This window comes from Pan paniscus, chromosome 3 (genome assembly GCF_029289425.2).
Source record: "Pan paniscus chromosome 3, NHGRI_mPanPan1-v2.0_pri, whole genome shotgun sequence".
NCBI lineage: Eukaryota > Metazoa > Chordata > Mammalia > Primates > Hominidae > Pan > Pan paniscus.
In genome coordinates this window covers 146,876,211-146,899,213 of record NC_073252.2, presented here as the reverse complement: position 1 = coordinate 146,899,213, position 23,003 = coordinate 146,876,211, and the positions used below count along the sequence as shown (strand labels likewise).

Below are 23,003 nucleotides of genomic sequence, written 5' to 3'. Positions count from 1 at the left end.
AACTACAATTTGTACAACCAAAAAGACACTTTCTCTATGAAACAGCCTTATAGTCACACTCTCCCTCTGATATTCTGTAACTTAAATATTGAACTATGACATTAACCACTATTAACATGCCTTATATTGGATTATAGAAAAATAGAAGACGGGGACTAAGTAATTTTTACACATACACACATATACAGTCATGCACCTTATAACGATGTTTCAGTCTACAATGATGGTCCCAAGAGAATATAATGAAGCCAAAAAATTCCTATTGCCAGTGATGTCTTGATGATCCTGATTTTGTGCAGGCCCAAACTAATGTGTGTATTTGTGTCTTCATTTTTAACGAAACATTTAACAATTAAAATAAAAATTAAAAGGAGATAAAAGCTTTTAAATGCAAATTAAAAAGAAGATATTCTTGTACAGCTATCCAATGTGTTTGTTTTAAGGTAATTGTTATTACAAAAGAGTAAAAAAGTTAAAAATTTAAAAGCTCATAAACTAAAAATAAGCTACAGTAAGCTAATTTCTTATTGAAGAAAGATTTTTTTAAAGTAAATCTATTGTAGCCTAAGTGTACCATGTTTATAGAGTCTACAGTACTGTACAGCCATGTCCTAGGCCTTCACATTCATCCACCGCTCACTCACTGACTCACCAAGAGCAACTTCCAGTCCCGCAAGCTCCATTCATGGTGAGTGCCATTTGCACATGTACCATTCTTCATCTTTTATACTGTAATTTTTACTGTCCCTTTTCTATGTTTAGATAAGCTTAGATGCACAAATCCTCACCATTGTGCTTCAAATGCCTACAGTACTCAGTATGGTAACATGCTGTGCAAGTTTACAGCCTAGAAGAAATGGGTTCTGCCATACAGCCTAGATGTGTAGTAGGCTATACCATCTAGGTTTGTGTAAGTACACTCCAAGATGTAAGTATGATGACAAAATTGCCTAATGATACAATTCTTAGACTATATCCCTCTCGTTAAGTGAAGCATGCCTGTATATAAAATTAAGAAAGAAATACTCATAAATATTAAGTCCTAATTTCTGCTATTGGCCATATGGTCATAGCTTGTATTGATGACTTCCTTCTTGTACTGCCCACTTCATATTTCCCTTGCCCTCAGCAAGCACCTCACCTTGCTGTGATCCCATGCCTGGTGGAGTGATTAAAACTCCATTCCTAAAGTGTCAGCCATGAGAAGTCCTGTCTTTATTGGGCTACCACGGTTTTATATTAACTTTTGCCACAGGATAAGGGAATAATAAGCAGTACCCAAGGTGACCAGGGTATTCCAGAAAGCACCTACTCCCATGCCCACTCTATGCTGGAAACCCAGTTTCCCCCCTTGATAGTCAGCATCAAACACTTCAGCCAATCCAATAGCCACTTATTTGCATGCTGATTTACTGGCATCGCAGTTCTCAGGGAGCAGTCTCAACTTCCAATTTAACAGGAGTGTTACTGTGTTTCCTGGCAGAAGCATTATTCTTCTGGAAAAGTAAAATGCCCTAAAGCAGCAGAGCCCAAAGTCACCAGGACTAGAAGCAAAAATACTGTTAGTGGATCACAAAGGGTAAACTAAGAGCAGCTGATCTCATTCCCATTCCTTGATCATGTTATGGGAGAAACAGCACTATACTTTGGTTGCTGATTTGGGATATGTACTACATCCATAGGACACTACCCCAGCCCTATAAGATGATGTCCCCCACTTGGGAACATAACAAAATCTTCAAAAGTCCCTTCCTTATCCACACTTCATTAGCTGTGAGATGAGTTCCTTGGTCAGAAGTAATGCTACGTGGAATATCATAACAGTGAATAAGGCATACACAGTTGGTGGTTTTAGCAGAACAAATATGTACAGCGAAAGCATATTCATATTCTAACCAAGTGTCTGTTCCAGTGAGGACAAAATGCTGCCCCTTCCACGATGGAAATGGTCCAGTGCCATCATCCTGCCAACATGTAGCTGGCTGACCCCTCCAGGGAATGGTGGTGCCAGAAAATCTTGTAGGTCCTTTGGTAAACCAGACCCAAATATTTTCTTGTTCAACGATGATCAAAGGGAACTCTCAAAGAGGCCACACCTGCAGTTGAGAAAGAGGAGGCCATGTAAAAGGTGTATGAACCATGAGCTTTTGTACAACTTGCTTACGAAACTTACCTGTGCCTTCATGACCTGTGCAGGCTGGATCTTATATTAACCATTTCCATTTGATGAAGGGATGTTGCTGTGCATACCCAACTTCATGGTTTAGTAAGACAACACCTAGTTCATGTTGGGTACTTCAGGTGGCACAGAAAATTGATGACTAATGGTCTAGCATTTAATCTTTACTAGTTCCCAGTAACAGACCAGAAACTATTTCTTAAAACAAGAATTGATATCTGCAGAAGATGGTATAGCCTTATTGCAAAATGATAAGAGTCTCCACAGTTATTTACCTATAAATGCATGCTATGGGCTCTTAACATCATCCCATTGCCCATGGACTCTTCAAGCACCATAAGATCTGCTAGGTCCTAGGGCCCGAGTGGCTTGCACATCAGCCTGGACCTGTTGCAGAGACGTCCCTTTTGCTAGTATCTACACAGAAAGCTGGCATCCTTTCGAAGTTATTTGATAAATGAATGTAAGAAGAACACCGAAATGAGACATTTGATGTCTCCAAAATCCCCCTATAGGTATGTCCCTTTTTTTAGTGGTAGGAAATGTAAGACACAGCCACTGTTTTTTTTTTAACTTTGGAAGAGATATCCCAAACTCTTCAGTCCACTGTTTCTCTAGACGTTTCTAGGGATGGCAGATCCTAATTTTTGTGGGATCTATTTCCCACTACTTGACATGCATCTGTCTTGTTTCATTATCCAGAGTAGCTTCTACTTCTGCTCATAAGTTCAATCAGCATGACATCAACAATGTGATGGCCTACCATGATGTTCTTTGGAATTGTGAGGCAATTAAGCTCCCTGTGGACCACATTATGACATAGGGCTGAAGAGTTAGTATAGCCTTGAGGTAGGACAGTGAAGATATATTGTAGACCTTTCAACTGAAAGCAAACTGTTCCTGAGACCTTTGCTAAATGGCATAGAATAAAAAGTATTTGTCAGAACATTAGCTGTATGCATACCTGGCACCGATTTTTCTCCAGAAAGAAAATACATCTGAAATAGCAGCTGGAATTGGAGTCACTACCTTTTTAAGGTTGTAGTCACTCACTACATACTGCAATATTAGTCCTCTGCACTGGCCAAATAGGCACGTTAAGTAGAGATCCCCAACCCTGTATTTTTCAAGCCTTTGATATTGGCAATCGTTTTTGCAATTTCTCCAGAAAGCCATTTGCTTTTGGTTTACCATGTGGGTAGGTAGAGTCACTTCCAGGGACTTTCACTTGGTCTTGGTCTGTTCTATCATAATAGCCCTAACTGCATAGGTTATGGAATCAGTGTCAGGATTCTGCCAATAGTTGAGTCTATTATTCTATCTATGTATCTATAAGTGAGGAAATCACCCCAGTGTAGGTTTGGGGGCCCCCTGGACCCACTGTAAGAGGAAAGTAGGCCTGTGAGAGGAAAGAAGTGTTCACCTAACATCCTTTGGTCTTTACTCTGAGTGGTGGATCACAGTGATATTCTATGTCTCCAAAAATTAAGATCAGAGCCAAGGACCAACAATTCTTCTGAGAAATGGCCACGTGTCCCTTCAGGGCAAAGCTGGGGAACAACATCTACAGTGTAAACTTTTGGCTGTAAAGCAGGATGCTTCCTCATGTATGTCCTGGCCTCCCCTTCATTCAGGGGCTCTGGGTCTATAAATCAGCTCAATTCTGGAAGTGGCTGAAAGGCATGATCATTATAATGATTAAAGTTAGACTTCCATCCATCAGAAAAAATTGTTACCGTATATATATCAAATATTTTTAAAGTCTGCCAACCTATTTCTGTTCTAGTCATACTCTATTGGCCAACTCAAAGTTCTCTGTGGGCCAAACCACTCTGTCTCCAGCCATTAAGTGCCACAACTTGGTCCCTGTCACCACAGGATCACATCATCCCCACTGAATTTAGAGTCAAATTGCAGTAGTATCCACTGATATTTCTGGACTATTAGGAATACCCAACCTGGAGCTCCCTCACAAATGTATGCTGCAAAGCCTGAGTGAGAGAATGTCCTCCAGACATAGTAGGGAGGTGAATGAGCAGGTCCTCTTCAGTATTCCAACCTTGGATGGGTACCACCATCTCCAGAGTACCAAGGAAGTTCACTCATCTAACCAAGATGACTATTAGAGCCATTCCCAACTGCGAACACATTGAATCTACAATCTCTTTTAAGTGCACCCATATCAGCAAATTCAGACTAATATGGTCTTTGATCCTTATCTAACACCCTTAGGATCCATTCTCATTATTATCCAATTTATATCACCATACCTGGAAACATGTTTCCAGGTACGTTGGATAATAATTTTGTTTGTTGTTATAGGCAAATATTTTATTTGTTTGCCTTTACAGGTACCCCTGGAGCCTTGCCAAGACAGGATTTTAATTACAGGCCTAGAAGCAATAAGACATGGTGGAGGCAAGCTCTGAAGAGGATCCGCAGTCCCCAGACAGGAAATTATCACAGGGGAGACCAATGCAGGTTTTCCAGGCAAGGACTTTGACAATGCGGGTCACCCACTGAAGAAGCTGGTACCCTTTGCCACAAGTCTTTCATGTGCCTGGTCCAGAAATTGAAGAGCTGCAGGAGGAGATCAACCAGGCAAGAGCTGGAGGAGCTGCAAACCCTGCTGCTTCCCAATGACAGTCTGGCAAGCCAGCAGATCAGGGGGAACATGTGATCTGCAGGGGTGCCTGGAGCCCACACAGACAGATAGGGCATAAAGTCTACTTCCAAATCTCACACAAATTTCTCCTGTGGCCAACCCTAACTGAATTTACACAAGCAAAAGAATTCAGGAAAATATGGTTCCAGCTTAACAGAGTTGATGCAGTAAGGAGGAAAAAAAAATCACAGTTACATATCCATGTGAATGCGGATTTATACTTAAACATACAGTGATACTTAGAAAGAACCCTTTTTTCTGTTTGGTTTTGAACTTGATTTACATGAAGTGTCAAATTCTGACTACTACTTTCTTCGTGTCCCACTGAATTCTGATTGAATCCCTTTGGTTCTTGCTTGATTATTGGATAGAGCATTTGTATGGTTTCAGAAAAAAATAATATGGAGTTTGAGCTTTGAGCTTCTAGTGAAAATCTTTGACTGTGGGCAGAATTTCCCAGATTAATATGTAGCTTCAGTCTTCTTCAGAATTCTTATCAATCCACATCATGATTATTTTTGCATGTAGATTTAAAAGCACATTTATGTGTTGACATAGCCCACTGAGGAGAAACATTTCTCAGATATACAATGCATATTCTAATGGCAGAGATGAGATCCCTTGCTGCATCCTCAAGCATGGCTGATACATTATCGAATGCTTTATTCATTCAATTCAAACAAAACTCTAATTTGTCCCCATTGTTTTCATTCACACTGTTAGAGACGGAAACTTTCTAGGTCCAATGTCAGGTCCAATATTTCTGTGCGGGAGAAAGTTGATTGGGAGGGGGAGTCTGGAGCTTCTAGAGATAGTACTTTACATGATATGAGGAATAAAAATGGTCAATGAAGAGGGAATTATAGCGGTCAAGAGGGAGCCTAACTTCCCCACTGAGCCACCCTGGATGCTGCCACTATTTTTGTTTGTAGCTTGCCATTATCTAAGCCATTATCCTTTGAGATCTCTCTGCTGTGCTTAACTTCTCAGTTAGTATAGAACAATGACTTGCCCCAAATGGGCTGGCAGTAAGAAGCAAGTTCAATCCAAATTGAAATCTGTTCATTTATATTTCCTCAGTGACTCTTGAGAAGTTGGCAAGGAGAAAGGAAGAAAAGGAAGATATCAGGAAGGAAGGGGTCCACAGTTGTAACTCCTTGATTTACCAGACCTGTGACTTTACAATACTCAGGCTCTCTCTTTCTTGCAAAGTTTTGCACACAGTAAACCACTCAGTAGAATTTCATTTAGTTGAAAACATGGAAGTGATTTGCAAATGTGTGAAAGGAGATCATTTTTAGGATTTCGCATTCTTGAATAGTTGCAGATTTGAATCTATGGTACATTCAATAGAAGAAAAATAAAGGGCCACTTTAATCCTGTATCCGCAGGTTAGATGGAAGGGAATTGAAAGTGAAGGAGGTAAGAGGTAGTTTATTGAGGCGGGGAAGTAATTAAGCTTTTGCTTCCCTTTGCAGCTAGTCTACTTAAATACGAAAGATCCTATAGACACAGTTATGCAGTGAAAACAAGCCACTAATTTTTGACAATTGCATTTTTTGTGTAGATCAAGTACAAAGACTCCAGCACTTAAAGACTTTCCAAACACAGATAAATGTTAATTAATATATACCCTTATGTCTATTTGTGCTATTGGCTCCTTAAATGAAAATTATAATGAATGTTTTGACTCCCTCATTTTTGCACATAAATGAAACAATATGTGGATTAGAGGTTATACTGCCTAAGCATGTTTTTTCTTTAATAAATTATTCAAATCAGTCAGTATTCAATGTCAACTATCACACATATATGAATTTGGATGGTCCAGAAAAATAGTGGATAGAAATCACTTGTTGGAATTTCTTATGAAGAGATATAGATAGATAGATAGATAATACATAGATAGATAGATAGATAATAGAGATAGAGATATAATTTCTTCATATATATTGTTCTTTATATTTTGAATTTCAGGAGCTTGTGCTTTAAGAGCATGGATAAAGTTTGTCTTGAATCAGGGATTGTTTGAATTATTTAGATACTTCCACTGGAAGCTAAAACATTGCTGAAATTCTGAATTTAATAAGACAATCTCTTAATGATATGGTTTGGCTGTGTCCCCACCCAAATCTCATCTTGAATTCCCATGCATTGTGGGAGGGACCCAGTGGGAGGTAATTGAATCAGGGGGGCAGGTCTTTCCAGTGCTGTTCTCATGATAGTGAATAAGTCTAATGAGATCTGATGGTATCATAAGGGGGAGTTCCCTGCCTTTGCCTGCTGCCATCCACGTAAGATGTGACTTACTCCTCCTTGCCTTCCACCATGATGGTGAGGTTTCCCCAGCCAAGTGGAACTGTAAGTCCAATTAAACCTCTATCTTTTGTAAATTGTCCAAGCTCAGGTATGTCTTCATCAGCAGTATGAAAATGGACTAATACACCTCATCTCTCGGTGTCCCAGCCACCTCAGTAAATCCATATTCTTCCAAAACATGGTCCTTTTGAAAAGGTAATTACATCTGGTCCCTATCTATGATTTTCCTTATGCATGTAACCAGATCAACTATTTTGGCCATTAATTTATTTAGAAGATAAACCAATTCAGTCTGAAAATATTCAGTTAAATCAATAGTCTGACTTAACTGGCTAATTTTATTTTGTTTTCCTTTGAGATTGGATTGTGCAGAGAAGGTGTTTTGGGGAAATGGCCTGACGAATAATAACATGGGTTCTGTTGAGATAACTTTTCCAAATAACACACACCCCTCTGCAAAACAGATGTGGGAAAAGCGAGAGAGAGAGAGGAGAGAAAGAGAAAGTTGGTTGTTGTTGTTTCCATTCCATGAAGTAAATGAGCAAGAATATCTGACAATCCAAATCTGTGGACAGAAGCAAGTCCCGAGCTATCTCCCTACTGTCCTCAGCCCTTGCCCAGTGATGCCCAGGCAGCTCTCCTGCTGAAATCCAAATAAATGGAAAGAACTGCTGAATCAGCAGGGGTTAAGTGACATCTAACAGAAACCATAGAATAAAATGGATACTATAAACCATAATATCTCCTGCATCTGGCTGGATTAATTCCTTTAAGAATTTTCTCTTACTAAGTTCGGTAGGGAGAATCCTCCAAGAGTAACAAATGTTCACAAACTGCAGATCTTTTAAAGAAATAATTACTTTGCCCACATGAGACCTAAGAGAAATGTCTGCCTGTCTCTGCTTGGCATCACTGCCACCTCATGGATTAATGAATTCTGTGTCCTCCGGTCGCCTCATTATGTACCCCTGTTTCATGCGACTAGCCAAATGTATCAGAATTCATTTTAATGAATGTGAGTCATTCCTCATTTTTTATAATTTAGACTCACTGGTTTGTAAGTAAGCCATTAACTAAGCTAAAAATAATAGATACTACCTGCTGGAAAACCTGTGTAGTAAAAGGGCTTATTGCCAAGAGCACCAAAAAAAGGGGTGAGGAGAAAAGGGGCTATGATGGTGGAAAAAAATACAGCCCCCACCATTTTTAAGGTTAAAGAAACAGTTCTTTTACCAGAAAGCTTAATTTTATAGTGCCGTGGATTCACAGAGCCAAACAATTTTGTGACCATATTCAGAACCACACTCAGTCTATTTTATAGTAAAGAATTCAAAACATCCATGTTTGTTTTCTCATAGAAAAAGAAGGCTCAGTCTTTCTGGTCATGATGACTCTCCTAACTTCTGTAGTTTAGCATCCCCAAGAGGAGCAAACAGGAGTCTGTGGTCTGAATTAGATGTTTCAGTATTTTAGTAGCTGCTTCTGCTAAATGATAGCTGCTTTTTAATAGTTTCCAATAAAACCTAAAGCCCATAAAACACATTTCCTCAAAAGGAGAGTCTCTGTCTGTCTATACATGTATGTGTTTGGCTCATTATGTGTCTTCCCCCTCAGAATGTAAGTTCTATGTGAGCAGGGATATTGTTTAGTTAACTGCTATATATCTTCAGGGCTTCACCAGGGGGGTTTTGGCACATAGTGATTTATCCATAAATATAGGCGGGTGGATCACCTGAGGTCAGGAGTTTGAGACCAGCCTGACCAATATGGTGAAACCCCATCTCTACTAAAAATACAAAAATTAGCTGGGTGTGGTGGCATGCACCTGTAGTCCCAGCTACTCAGGAGGCTGAGACAGGAGAATAGCTTGAACCCGGGAGGCGGAAGTTACAGTGAACCGAGATTGCACCACTGCACTCCAGCCTGGGCAACAGAGCAAGACTTCATCTCAAAATAATAATAATAATAATAATAAATAATAAATAAATAATTGGCCAGAACAGGAGGTTATAATATCAGAACTGACTACAAAAAATAAGTTCATTAAGTCAAAAACATGGGAACTAATATTTCTCTTAATTCTACTCAATTATATGGTTATTCAGTACAGAATTTGTAAATGAAAAGGGGAGAAATTAATTACACGATTTTAATTTGAAATGTGTAATTTAAATGGACTTCTGAGATCAGAGTTATTTTAAGATAAATGCCATGAACTCCATCTCACTATGTTGATTAGCTTCTTTGGCCAACTAGTGTCTATAATTAAATAAGTCCATTGCATTAGCAGTTTCATTCATTCAACCAATTCATATTAATACCTCTCTATGAAAGGCTCTCTGCTAGGTATAATAGATACAAAGCTGGAAAAAAGAAAGGTCTCCTCCCCAGAACAGCTCGTGGTCCAAAAGAGATACAGTAAATCAAAATTGTAGCAGCCAGTAATTCCTATGACAAATGTTCATGCAGCTTGCTGCCTGAGATGAGAAGTCACACTAATGATTGTGGAGAGTCCAGAGAATGCTTCCTGCAGGAGATGATGCTAGACTTGCCACTTGAAAGATAAGCAGAATTTGAGAAGAAGAAATGGAAAGGGACACTCTGGATAGAAGGGACTCTACATTGAAAGTAGAGTGGCCTGAAACATTATAATACAATTTGAAAGCTGGAAGGTGTTTTCTATGACCCCCCATAAAAGCGAGGAGATAATGTTCTGCTTCTCATGTGCACGACCTTCACCAGTCTTTGATAATCATCTTGCCAGGCCAAGGTAGGGAACCCACGTGATACATAGATACATTTCTGGTTCGTTGGTTGGTTGGTTTTGAGTACCATTTATATAGACTATAAAGGAGACACGTGGCTTTTCTCATTTTTTCTTTTTGAGATGATGTTGTGACATTGTGTCTGGGCATTTTATCTGTGTCATCAGTTGAAATGGTCATCGTCAGGTATTTACTTACAAATAAACCTGCATAAACCTAATTCTGCTGCAAGAGTGGTTTACTATACACGTTGGAATGGGTTTCACTGATAGAATATTGGGCCCATATCTCACATAGGAATTTTTCCAATCTAGCTTAACAGTGTCCTCATTATGAGCTGCTCACAAACTCTAGGGTAGCCTGTCAATCCCTCCCATCAGAACTCAATACCCAAATTTTCCAGTTGTAGTTATTACCACAATGTATATGTAACATAAATGAATTAAAAAGTCATTTGCTTTCTGCTATTTGTAAATCATAAAATTATAAGACTACATTTAATAAGAAGCATCTTCAACAGGAAAGGATATGACAGGTATAGAAAATTTGAATCCAATAACACAAGAAGAAGAGAAAGAAGTGGAGGAGAGGAGGGGGAGGGGGTGATAAATGGATGGCAATCTGCATGATGTCTGGAGTACAGGACACACGTGGTGTGGTAGAGGGAGATTTGACTGGAGAGGGAGGCAGAGAGAATCATGAAGGACTATGGATGTGAAAGCTCTGGGGATAAGTTAAAGGGTGTTTACTCATTGGAGTGGCATGTAAAACTCTTCTTTTGAAACTTCAATATTAAAAGAAAATGCTGCCAGCGAGGTGTAAAACATAGATCTTCATTAAATAAAATTATTTTCAACATTTTCTTCCACCAATGTTTAATGTCATCAGATGACTTGACATTATACACTACTGTCAAAAGAATTTAAGTGTTTCTCCACTATCTTCAATATAAGTATTTTTCTATTAATATAAATAGCTATTATATATGTATAATGGAATATTATTTTGTATAATATCCTATTGGATTAATTTTTCTTTGTGTTCATGAGACTTCTAAATAAATCGAATTTAAATTTGTGTTGTAGCATACATTCATGCCTCCTGCTACTTACACATGTGGATGGAAGAAACATCACCAGTTGTTTTTATTTTATTTAAATGAAGAAAGAAAGTTGGAATAAAAAGCTTCCCTTCTTTCAGGAAGATAGGTGCTTTTGTACCAAAAAAACATTTGTTGAAGCATCTGTAAAATCTTATGTTTAATTAAGCACATTTTTGTCACAATGAGTAAAACAGAAAAGACAGGGTTTTTCAACCTAAGAAAAAGTAAAATAATAAATAAAAACAGCAACATGAAAGCTGGTCTTCTATCCACCCACCTTGGTGGAGAACGAAAACAAACAATGACAACTAATTAGTATTGGCCCCAGTACTGTTCTAAGAAGCCAAAAATGAAACACCCACAAAAGAAAATGATTCCTTGTTCACTGCATCGTTTGTCTTTACTTTTGAATGATGAATAAATAAAATTCCAAAGAGTCAAGATAATGCAGAAAATTTGAACACAGAAAGGGTTAGAACAGGAGACTGTTTAAATTTGTCTTTAGTCCACAGCCAAACCTGTAAAATTTTAAAGTAAAAAATTTAGAACATTCTTCTAAGATTTCCCAAATTGAATATTTTACATCTCTCTTTCTCAATTGACAGAATGAATAAAATTTCTAAAATAAGTGAAAAAGGGAAAGAAAATGATACCCAACTCTTCTGCATCACAACACGATTGAATTTTGCTGTTGTCTTGAGGTGAGAAGTAGTTACCTTAGCCACTCTCCTAACAAACCTCACAAATATTTTACTTTCTGTTTTCTTTGTCAACAAACTGACGTACCATGGGCGCTACACAGAAGTCCTCTGAAAAGCTTTAGAACCGGATGTCTTTGTCTAATATATGTGTCAAATGTATTTGACAAATTTATTACTTTCATTTCCATTTAAATCTCTGTCTCCAACGTCCTCACCTGTTTGCACTCTGTTGCTCTTGGGCCTGACCCTTTCCTTTGTAATACCATTAAGAAAGCTGCAAGTTCAAAGTGGAGAAGAAATCTGAAACTTTTAAAAGACAGACACAAGGACAAAGAAGACCAGTTTATTCAATGGCCCTAACAGAAGAGCCAATCAGCTCAGAAATGTAATAAATTTAAGATGACATATTTAGGGATGGATTATTTGGGAGATAGTGTAATATACATTTTTCTATTCCTTTTCCAGCTCAAATTGACAAGACAGTAAATTAAGTATAATTATTAGTATTTCATGAAGAATAATAGCAGAGATTCCTTTTCCTTAAGAAAAATGAAATAAGTGACAAAATCAATCTTACAAATAAAATGCCTTCACACAAATCTAGGCACCCAGAGAACACTCAGTAGTTACTGAACAGGTATTGTTGATCATAAAAGAAACCTACCTACAACAAGCTGCAGGGGACTTGGGAAAAACAGCAATGTCTTGTTTGCCAGACATAGGCTTGCTCACCCTCCAGTGCTGCATTAGTAGCAAACAGTAAGAGTGTTTGAAGCAGTGAACCTGAACTTGGAATTCTTATTGAAATTCAATCACAGCTACCATCAAAACACAACTTTTGGATACTCATACGTTCCTAAGTGACAGTGGCTCAGCTTTTATTCTCCACTCACTTTAAAATTCAAACTAAAAAGAATTCTATTCCCTATCATAATTATTAAATACCATCATTTTCCCTCGGAACTTTGTGAACTCCTCAAAAATGTTGGTTCTCCACTATACTAGTTAGTTTGCCCTTAAGAGGACTTGAAAACACTTTTCAGCATTGAAAATGCTGTTGGACATCTCTCTTTAACTGTTTTAGTAAATGATGCTCACCGTTGGCAGAAAAACAAATATTGAAACCATGGGTGAATTTTTGGCCTTTTGAGTGAGTGACAGGTGTAAGTTGCACTCTACTGCTGGAGGCAGGAAGAAATGGAGACCCTGAGGCTCAGCATATGCTTCAGCCAGGAATCATTTTCACAAAGGAGAAACCCATTCTGCAGAAACAGAGGGGGTATTTTGCATCTTGTCACCGACCCAGGTATGAAAGGGAGAAACTAGACTCAGCAGACTCCAGAATAGGAACTATGAACCTAACTCAAAGTGGATTCACCCAGAAGGTATCTTTGAAAGATCAGCTTGTCTTTGACAAGTTCAGTTTCCACTAAAATTAGGATTACTCTATATTCTGTTCTGGTATGATAGCTTAAGGGCAGGAAACAGTAACATAAATTTTAGAAAATTATTAACATTCTGTACTGAAAAATAAGTAAGTCTATAGTGCAAAAAGCCACCTCATCTCATGGACAGTGTAGGGTGGGTTTGGCCGTAGCTGCTCTGAAAAGATTGCTCTGTACAACACAGTTTTGGAACTACCTTGGAATTCTCTTTATCATCTACAGTGTTCTCTTCTGAGTATCTTCAATGCTGCTGGGGAGTGTTTTCAATCCTGAGAAGAAATCAAGTGCTAATAAATGCATTATATTGTTTGAGGTTTAAAAAATGTGAAGCTGTAAAGCAAAGATCAAACTGCAAATGCCTATGAAGGCCAGGAAGATAAAGAAACAGACCAGGTATAACTGTGCTTGACAACATTACAAGAGTGTTGTGGCCCATGGAAAGGACCAGAGCACTCATACCCAAGGAAACAGCAAGGGTTGCCTCCCTAGCCAGTTATTGCCATGTGAGATGCATCTGTGATCTTGATAAAGCGGGAACAAAATCTGGCATTTTAATATCGAGTATTACTTTTCTATTTATGTATGACAAATTGCCACAAACTTAAATTACCACAAAAGCTTAAAACAATAGAAATTCATCTTCTCATAGTTCCAGAAGGCAGAAATTCCAAACCAAGGTGTCAGTAGAGTTGGTTCCCTTTGGAGATTCTGCAGGAGAAACCATTCCATGATTGTCTTCAGTTTCTGGTGACTGCCAGCAGCCATTGCTGCTCCTTGGCTTGGGGCTGCACAGCTCCATTCCCTGCTTCCTCCTTCACAAAGCCTTCTTCTTTCTGTCTGTTCTGTTATCACCTTCTCTGCCCACACTCATTCAGGATCATCTCATCTTGAGATCCTTACCTTAATTACATGCAAAGATCCTATTTCTGAATAAGATCAGATTCTGAGGGTCAAGTAGACATATTTTTGGCAGCCACAATTCAACCCACTACACTTGGCAACTTAAAATAATATGACTTTATTATCTCACAGTTCTTGTGGGTCAAAGCTTACATGAGTTAGCTGAATCTTCTCTGCATCTCACCAAGCTGAAATCAAGATGCTGGCCAGGACTACAAAACAATCTCAGCTCTAGGTCCTCTTCCAAGCTCACTGGCTGTTGGCTCAATTCAGTTCCTTCAGGGCATATGACTGAGGTCCCACCATTTTTGCTGGCTGTCATCCAGAATTTGCTCTCAGCTCACAGGCTGCTTGACATCCCCTGCTGTATGGTCCTCTCTACAACGGGGCAGTTTGCTCAGTCAAGGCCAATAGGAGAACATGTACAGCTTTGAATCTGTCTGACATCTTCTGTTTCTGACTTCTAGACTGAGATTTAAATGAGCTATTTGATTGTTTCAGGCTTACCTGAGATAATCTCCCTTTTGATTAATTCAAAGTTAACTAATTAGGGACCTTAATTACATCTTTCCCATATAACATAATCTAATACCTAGATTGAAATTCCATCATAATCACAAATCACTCACACTCCAGGTGAGAGGATTATGCAGGTGTATGTACTAAGGGTGGGAATCTTGAGGGCTACAATAGAATTCCACTTTCCACAATGGGCTCTCTTTTTTTAACTACTATATACATAAAACCAAAAATACATGCCCCATTTACTCTGAGATCCCAAAGCAAAGAGATGGATTTTCTAAGCTGGCTCTAAAAACAAATGAGAAAGAGTGAACCTATCCCCCCCGCCAAAAAAAAAAAAAAAAAAAAAAAAAAGGTATATTTTTAGAAAGGTTGCACATTGAGAATGCAAATGATTCACATTCCAGTGGAGTTAGTGTATGGGAATAACAATTTTGGATACTAATTAGTTTGTTTAAGAAAAAACCTAGTTCTCTTTAAATATCTTTTGGTATAGCCTAGTATGGAACATTACTAACACGCAGTATGTCCATGATATATCACTGGGTTAAAAGCTAGCTGGACATACTCTGTATTACACAATCCAATTTTGACCCCCCAAGATAATAACAATGCAGCCATACATGAGTCTATATGGTACATGTGCACATGTGCATCATGAAGATGGGTGTGTATATTTTAAAAGGCTCCACTGGACCACTGGAAAAATACATATCAAACTGATAAAAGTAACTAGCCCAAGTAGGAGCAGGAAGAGTAGAGGTGTTGTGATGGGGAAAATCTATATATACATTAAATCTATGTATACTTTGGTATCATTTCAAATGTCTACAATGAAAAAAAATTGTTTTTGAAATTTAAAATGGATGTTTAAAATCAATGTCTTCAGCCTGGAAAACAGAAGACCTTATCTCTGCAATTTTTTTTAAAAAAAATTAGCAGGACATGGTGGCATGTGCTTGTAGTCCCAGCTACTTGGAGTGACGAGGTAGGAGGATCACTTGAGCCCTGGGAGGTCAAGGCTGCAGTAAGCAAGGATCACACCACTGCACTCCAGCCTGAATGACAGAGCAAGACCCTATTTCAAAAGGAAAAAAAAAAGAAATCAATGTCCTTGTTATATGAATCCCCCAGCTGCTGTGCTACAGAAGCTGAAAGGTGGCATTGATGCGTAAAAGGGGTTAGGAGTAACACCAAGACAGCCAAGTACCTCATGTGGCTGCTACAGGTTTCATCTCTCCCTTCTCCACTCAAGTTTTTACCAGGTTTCCACCATGAAGAAAGTAAGAAAAGAAGGAAAAAAGACACTGTGTGTGCTACACTCACTGGCCAAGGAATGCCCCAAAGGCCAAGAGGTGGAGGATTGCTCAATCCTTTATGAAAACTCCTCTCATGGTTGAAAATAAAAACCTACTTGGCCACCAGTACTTGCTCCCTGGAGTACCTCATAATCCTGAGAACATGATAGAAGATTATGAATGGTAAAAACTCCAAAGACCTCAAGAAACCTGATGGGTCATTCAACATTATTTGAAAAATAATGGCAGTTAAGCTACAACTACATATTAAGACTTAATAACTAACTTCAACCTCACCAATCAACATGATTTTATTCATGAAAATCTTAGACAGAAAATCAATGTCCTTGTTCAAGGCAGAGAGTTTGTTTAATTAGAATCAGCATTTAATAAGGGATAAACATTAATGTCTTACATAGGACCATCACTTTTTAAAAGCCAAGCCAAATGAGTTGATTGCATTAACTTCCCTTGCCAACAACAAACACCAAAAGAGGGACATCTTTGTCATAAGCATCTTTATCATCGAAGAGCTGAGCCTTTTCTCTGGGATAGTTTAGAGAGTGTCTCTGTACCCAGTGGCAAAGCCCAGAGGTATATCTGCAAATCATTTGCCTCTCCTCACTCAGGCATGCACTATTGCATCCAGAGCACAGCATTCCTCACCCCACCAGAAACAGAGGCCAATAATGTGGCCAGAGGAGAGGTCTCAAGAGTTCATATTTGCCCTATGAATATAAATGAAATTGGCAAATATTTTAAGGGAAATAAATTCTTAACTGAGGTGCCAGGAAGAAAAGGCAAACCAGACTCTGTGAAAGTATTTACAAAGTGGGCAAGTTTGCATAAAGCACTGTGTCAAACACCAAGAATGCAGATAAAATGGCTTTTCCCCTTGGAGGCTGCAGTAACTAAGGGAACTGGGAAGGACTTAGCAGCCACTTAGGTGTTATTCTGAAGAGTTCCCTGCAGAGAGGCCCTTCTGCCACTGCAGCTATGGTAACTCTGACACTGTGAATATTTGAAGTCCTGGATCTATCAGGAAATTTCCCAAAAACTCTGGAGCAAATATTTTCAATTTGGCACTTTATAAAGAAGCTATAGCCAATATACATCTAAGCAACTGTGCTGCAAATAAAAGGCCAAGGTCAATGCAACACAAGCTAGAATTATCCATAAGCAAAGAAAAAAAAATGGAGGTTTTGTTTACATACCAATGTGGAATGATAATCCCTCATTTTGTGACTGATATGACTAGTTTTAATATATACTTGTCTCCAAGAGCCAAATTAACTATACATTTTCCCGTTCCTTATATCACTTTGCAGTATATAAGCCAATGTCTAAAAGACAGCAAGTTAATTTATGTATCCTTCCCTTGCCAAGTGTGATTAATTGATGTAATATGTCAATTCCCTTTATGCAAATGTTAAAAATGGATTTTCATTTATATCTATATATATTGTAGATAAATTCTTTCAGAAGGAATGATCTCACTGGGGCAGTCGTGGGCAGTAGTTTCTTCACAGTTCAATTTAGGAGATATTTATTGTACTTACTACTCAAAAGGCTCTGTGCTTTGTGCTATGGAGGACATAAACTCTTCCTTACTCTCAAAAAGCTTAAAATCTAGCAAGAAAGATCAGCTTTGCTCCCTTCAAATCTGTCCTCTGCAGCCTCTTGTCTTCTTGATCCCCGTAAATGGAGCTACTATCCACTATATCACTGAAGCCAAAAATCTAAAAGCCATCCTTTATACCCTCTTCTTCACTCTCTACATCCCTTTTCTCAGCAAATCTTTTAGATTCTGACTCCAGAATATATCATGAATCTGCCTTCTGTCACCTTCTCTAAAACCACTTGTTTCATTTTGGTTTCTAAGACACACAATTACCCCAAAAGTTAGTTGCATGAAATAACCTTTTTAAAAAAATGCTCACAGATTCTGTGAATTAGGAATTCAGACAGAGCGTACTACAGTTTGTGTTTGTTTGTGATGCCCAAGCTTTAGCTGGAACACCTGAAGGCTGAAGGCAGAGAGGATCTGAAGGCAGATTCATTTGGGTGCCTGCAGAATGACACTGCCTGAGGGCTGGAGGTCTCACTTCCTTTACATGAGGGTCTCTCCACATGAATCCCTCCAAATGGCCTCTTCACATGACATAATTTGGGCTTCCTTATAGCATGGTGGCTGACTGCCCATAGCATGAATGCCCCAAAGAGAGATAGCAAGGAGGAAGTTGTATCCTCTTTATTGTCTAGGCAATGAAGTGACAGCATCAAGTCTACCCTACTCTATTGTTTGGAGCAGTCCTAAGCCATTATTCAGTTTAAGTGGAGAGAATATCAACTCCACCTCCCCATGGAAGGAGGATCAAAGCTGTGTGATGGAAGGTAATGTCTGGTCATTTATCTGGAAATACAATATACCATAACTGGACTCTTGCAACAACCTTCTAATTAATCTTCCCCACTCTACCCAATCTCAAAATCCATTTTCCCCTGCAAAGGCAGTGATCATTATTTTTACATTACCATATTTAAAACAGAAACGTCCCTCTTCATCTAGAGCCTATAGATGGATTCCCATTGCACTTATGAAAAAATCCAAACTTCTTAGTGTGGACCCCAAGCCCCTAAACACCTCCCTCCCCCTTGCTTTAGACAAAAATCATCTTTCATTTCCTCGGTGTGCCAAGCTCTTTTCTCCTCCTGGGCTTTTGTGCTCTTTCCTCCTCCTGGGCTTTTTTATATCTTTGCCTCTGCTTGAATGCTCTTCCTCTGCTCCTTCCATAACTGTATCTTCTGATTCCTACCTCTTACCTTCAATTTCACCTTCTCAGGGAGGCCTTCCTTGACGAAGTATCTAAAGTTCCTCAGCCTCGGTGATAGTTCTAATTTGTTTGGTTGGGGGATTTTTTGTAGCATTTCTTACAATAAAATTTCATTATTTATTTGCTTCTTTTCTTCTCTCTCCTCTCGCTCCCTTTTTCTATGTTTGGTCTATCCCTACCACTAAAATATAGGGTCTCTGAAGTTGTTCACTATCATAGTCTAACACCAGCATTTTGCCTAGCACATAGTAGGTGCTTAAGAAATATCTGTGAGATGAAAAACAATGTAAGTATATTTTCTAATAATTATAGAAGAATGTATAATGTGACTAAATATATAAAATTTAAAGTCAGATGGATTACATTTAACCAGAAGGATCAGAAAAGGTTTATAAAGACAAATTTGAATTGGATTTTAAAGTATGTACATAAGAAGAGAAAAATATTATGATACGGAAAGAGAGAGTTATTCAGGTAAGAAAAGCAGAGACTGTTAAGGGAAATTCAAAGAAGCAAGAGTAGACAGAAAATAGGGTGTTTAAGAAGTTAGAAAATAGGGTGTTTAAGAATGGTGAGGTAGTATGAAGCCAGACAATGAATGACCTTCAATGCTATATTTAGGGGTTTTGACATTATTCTGTAAGTAGTAAGGCCTTATTTAATGGTTTAGAGCAGAGATTGAGACATGAGGTGAATTGTACTAAAAGACCATACTGGCAATAGTGTGTAAGATAAACCTCATAGGATGAAATTGATTAAATATTGGGTAGAGGTTTTTTTCCTACATATATTATCCGCCAAAGGCCTAAATTTTTCTTCACAACTCTTAGTTAAAACCCAATCCAGAAACATGAGGCAGTTATTCTAGCATACAAACTGGAAATATGACACCATTTCTACTTTTTGCTACCAGAGATAAGGGATATTCCCAAATGGATCCTTATTTACCCTGGAATTTACCAACAAACTACTAAAACTCCTCCTGTCTAACATGGATAGGCTTGGATTCAAGTGTTAACATTATGATTTGTCAGCTTTCCTCTTAGATGATAGCGTCATTTGCTGTATTAGTCCATTTTCACACTGCTATAAAGATACTACCTCAGACTGGGTACTTTATAAAGGAAAGAGGTTTAATTGACTCATGTGGCTGGGAGACCTCAGGAAACTTACAAGCATGGCAGAAGGGGAAGCAAATTCAGACCTTCTCACATGGCAGCAGGAGAGAGAGAAGTGCCGAGCGAAGGGTGACGAGCCCATCAGCTCTCAGGAGAACTCACTCACTATCAGGAGAACAGCATGAGAGAAATCACCCCCATGATTCAATTACCTCCACTTGGTCTCTCCCTTGACACGTGGGGATTATGGGGATTATGGAGATCACAATTTAAGATGAGTTTGGATGGAGACACAAAGCCTAACCGTGTCATTTGCCTAAATAAAACATGGATTCAGGAACATTATTTCCCTCAAATTCCAGGCTTTAGGCCTAAGTGGAGGAAAAACATTGTGATTAAAATAAGAGAAATGCTGACCATTACAACAATTGAGATAAATATCTCTAAATGCAGAAACCATTTTTGAAAGGAAAACAAATCGCAGGACCCTCAAATCACTAAGCCAAGGGAAAGGTCAAGCTGGGAACTGCGTCAGGCAAACCTGCCTCCCATTTTATTCCTAAATAAGATAGCCACAAAGATTTTTAAAAAGCTGCATACCTCCCTCACAATTTGTCCACAAGGAAATTCTTTGCAGACAAGGGACAGACAGAACTCAAAGTCATTCCTCTGCTCACGTGAGACAAATGCACATCTGATGACTTCTTCTTCCCTCTTGTTTCACTAAGCCGGACTAAGGCAAAAGTGACTATTCCTCTACCCGCTTCTCACATTAAATTGTGCATTCAGCTAATCAGAGACTCAAAAGAACGCAAAAGGTTGTCTCTTATCTACGTATGACCTGGAGGCCCCTCCCTGCTTGAATTGCCCCGCCTTTCTGGACCCAACCAATGTACATCTTACACAAATTGATTGATGTCTCATGTCTCCCTAAAATGTATACCACCAAGCTGTGCCCCACCACCTTGGGCACATGTCATCAGGACCTGCTGAGGCTGTGTCTCCTGCACATCCTTAACCTTGGCAAAATTGAGACCTGTCTCAGATACTTTGAGTTCACACATTCATTTGTAAGTTTCCAAGTTCAGGGAATAGCAATTTGTTACTTCTCATTTTGACTAAGCTTTCCAAGCAATACAGGTAGCACTCCTTCCCAAAAATGACCCTTAAGTTTTTTCTATCATGGTTTCCAATGTAAAAGCCGCCTCACTTTTGTCAAATCTATTTACCTGACAGTAGGAGACCTGAAGGCTTGGAGCAGTAATGGTAATGCCACAGCTATGGATTATCTCAATCAGTAGGATTTTGTCCTGTGGTGCTCTTTTCTGAGGATGGACATAAATTCAAGAGGATAATAGCTAGTCAAATATAAGCACAATATTAAATTTGTTAATAGCAATCCATGAACAAAATCCTGTTATTGATCTTTTAATATTTAGACCATTTCTGTGTATTGTTACCCTTTGGGTGGATATATTTAGGTTTCTTTGCCTATTGACCCCTTTATAGCTGTTGCTGCACTTGCTTTTACCCATAGCTAAACTCAGAGCATCACAAGGGAGCCAGCTAATATCTAACAAATTGGCTACCTAATTTCATAAATAACTTTTGTTGGAGAAAATCATTTTAGAGCTATCTCCTGAGAGAGGCTTTTCTCCATATCTCTTATCAGTCGATTATTTAGAGAATATATTTGGTTTTGAATGCCCCATGTTCTAATAAACAAGGTGCTAACCTCCTGGCTTTTAGTTCGATATGAATATTTTAGAAGCACAGAAAAAAAAAAGAACCTGATTAAGTTAGCACGTGGCACTTAAACTGAAGTATAAAAACTGCCTACGAATGTGTTGAGTTTAACAAATGCCTTATTACTTTTAAAACCTCGCAAAACCTGGAGTATAATAAATTCTAGTGGGAGGCCCTGGATTTGGCAGTGAGGACTAATAATTATGGTAGATTTTGGAACACAGTTGATGACAGCATGGCTCTGGGTAAGGTTTATCTGTGAGCACAGATCTCTATTGACATGTGGGAAGCTCATTCTCACAGCCCTCTGCCCCCGAGGCACCCCACACATCGCTATCATGGCACAATTACAGCACATTGTTTTATAACTGTTTATTTGTCCATCTTTCCCACTAGACTGTGAACTTTTTGAAGCCAGATTTTCTTCCCATTTTCATCTTATTGGGCTCTGTAGTCCTAGTAACTAGCATAAGTTTGACCCATAGAAAAAAATTATCAAAAATTTGTTGTATATATGTGGGGTTTTTTAATAACAGGCACAATTGTCTCTAAAACTATAACTAAACTGCTTTTTCTAGGCGAGATCAATAACATCTTCAGTCATTATTCTTCTTACTAAGCATTCAGTTAAATAAGGACCCAGGAAAAATCTTTTACCCTCTGGGTTATATAAATTTAGGTAGATTTTAATCCTGGTCAATCCTTGCCAATCACTGCAATCTGTTCCTCGGCAATACATTTTGTGATCATTCAATGTGTCTTACTCTTTAAAATCTTTAGATTCTATATATTTTCTGAATAGTACCTGAATGGATTACTATGTTTTCCTCTTCTTGGAAAAGGAAATGAAATATTTTGAAGGCATCAATAAAACTAGAGAACTATATAATGTACTCACTACCCAGTTTTATCAAATCTTAACATTAGGTCACATTTGCTTCTTTATTACTTTTGAGAAGTTGAACACTATATATATAATCGAGGGTCATCGTGTACCTTTCCTGGTGACTTCTTCCTCTCCTTAAAAGCCTATAGATGTTTTTATACTTTTCTTATGTGCTTCTGTTCCTTAAGCATTGTAGATTACTACTTTGCAGGTTTAAATCTCCATATTAATGATATAACATTTCATATATACTTATGTAATTCACATTCATTGTCAATTTATTTATTTATTCAACTAACATCTATTGACCTTCTACTATAGGTCAACCAAAGTGCTGAAGATACAGCAGTAAACATCACCAGTAAATTGCCCTTACAGCACATTCAAGAAGGAAGAGACAGAAAATGAACAAATAAGTGACACTTAACCTAATATGTCAGATGGTGATAGATATTACAGAGAAGAATCAGGCAAAATAAAGGAGATCCTAGTACTTAAAGAGGGCATGTGTTATCCAATGGTT

General features: G+C 38.4%; 1 protein-coding gene across 1 annotated transcript in view; it reads right to left on the bottom strand.

The window, feature by feature from the left end:
• Positions 1–502: 502 nt before the first annotated feature.
• LOC117980150 (proline-rich protein 36-like) overlaps positions 503–23,003 on the bottom strand; it is a 578,765-nt gene continuing 556,264 nt past the window's right edge. The window contains exon 7 of the mRNA XM_055112148.1: positions 503–2,096. The gene's annotated coding sequence lies outside the window, so the exon portion shown is untranslated. The remainder of the gene's footprint in view (positions 2,097–23,003) is intronic.